The sequence below is a fragment of the Propithecus coquereli genome, unplaced genomic scaffold (assembly GCF_000956105.1).
Source record: "Propithecus coquereli isolate 6110/MARCELLA unplaced genomic scaffold, Pcoq_1.0 Scaffold437, whole genome shotgun sequence".
Taxonomy (NCBI): Eukaryota; Metazoa; Chordata; class Mammalia; order Primates; family Indriidae; genus Propithecus; species Propithecus coquereli.
Genome location: NW_012150141.1, coordinates 860,318 through 861,869, shown reverse-complemented (window position 1 = coordinate 861,869; position 1,552 = coordinate 860,318). Strand labels below are relative to the sequence as shown.

Below are 1,552 nucleotides of genomic sequence, written 5' to 3'. Positions count from 1 at the left end.
TAAAATGTTGCCACTAATTCGCATGATTTTTCTTTTCTCAAAAACTAACTTTAGTCAGATTGAAATGTGACCAATTTAAGCCTATGATGAATATTTTAGAAACGAAAGCAGGTAGAATACAACACTTAGCCTGATTTTGATACTGTTCTTTAAGCCATATGGTTATTGTGGATTTTATCAGATGAATCATTCACTGGTGGGAGGACTGCTCTCTTCACTTCCGACAGATGTCCAGGTGATACAAACTGCTAAAAGGCTCCTTAGAAATCAAAAGCAATAGTCCAAAGGCTCACCAGAAACTAGATGGTGAAAAGAATGATGATTATTTCTGTGTTTTGTCCTAATAACATATATCTTTTATTTATTTATTGGATCAACCAAAAAATATGAACAATTTTTTAACTAGTTTCCAAAGAGTTCACATTTCAACAATGACCTTTTCCTTATACAGGATAGTTATTACCTTTAGTGGATATAGTAACACACAGTTAAAGAGAATTAAAATAATAAAGCCACTTAAGAAAGAGACCTTAAATGCAAAAATTAGTGTTTTTTTTTAATCCTTGGGAAAATAGAATATATCGCTAAAACAAAAAGTTGATGGATTTAGGCTTTTGCAACCTAGTAAGCAGAATAGAAGGCCATTTGTAGATTTTACTACTCTAAACAGTGCTAAATTATTTATTTTTATGTGTAAGATGTCTAAAGTGGTGTGTTCTCCATTCCAGCCAATTGGAACATAAGATTGGCAGTCCCCGGTTAGGTTTTAGTAGGCGTCACTCCCAGGACATGACTGGTACCTGCCGTCTACTTAGGACAATGGAGAGAATGAGAAATTGTCGAGCTTCTTTAAATCTCAACCAAGTATATTTATTGATTGATTTTTTTTTTCCAATCATCCTAAATCACTGCATAGGATAACTATATGTGATTTCAAATAACTTAACAAAAATGTTAAAAGAGCAGATTAGCTCTGAAAATTAAACAATTATATCTTATGCTTTAACGTGGCCTTCAAGGCTCAGCGTAATGTGAACCCCCAACTTTTACCATCTCCTACCGTGTTCCTCATGTTCACCGAATTCCATTCCCATGTTGTTTGTGCCTCTGGATATGTTCTTTTGTTATCTGTTCTTTAGATTGGTCTGGAAAGCTTTGCAGCAGACTTACATAAGAGGATAATTTTTTTTTTTATTTCTCTATTTGTCTTGTTCTGAATATTTTGCTACGAAGAATGATCATCTTTTATATGAATTAGGTCATTAAATATGAAATGTCCGATTTCCAATCAGAAGTTTAGTTTGTGACATCTCAAACAAGAAGCAGTACAATTAATCAAAGTGTGCACCTAAACTATCGACACAGTTTTGCCATCTTAAGTGTAGCTTGTTTATGCCAGTAGCAAAGAAGCCTGGAGAGTGAGTGGTGATGAAATGGTAAAGGGTGTTTTCCACAGCTTGTTGAGAATTGAATATTTTTCCTTGCAAGAGGGGTCCAAAATCTGGAAGAAGTGGTAGTCAGTTGGTGCAAGGTCTAGTGAATATGGTGAATG

At 34.4% G+C, this 1,552-nt stretch overlaps 1 protein-coding gene across 1 annotated transcript in view; it reads left to right on the top strand.

The window, feature by feature from the left end:
• ADGRL3 (adhesion G protein-coupled receptor L3) overlaps positions 1 to 1,552 on the top strand; it is a gene marked incomplete at its 5' end in the record, with an annotated part of 558,279 nt that overhangs the window by 31,233 nt on the left and 525,494 nt on the right. The window lies entirely within an intron of this gene.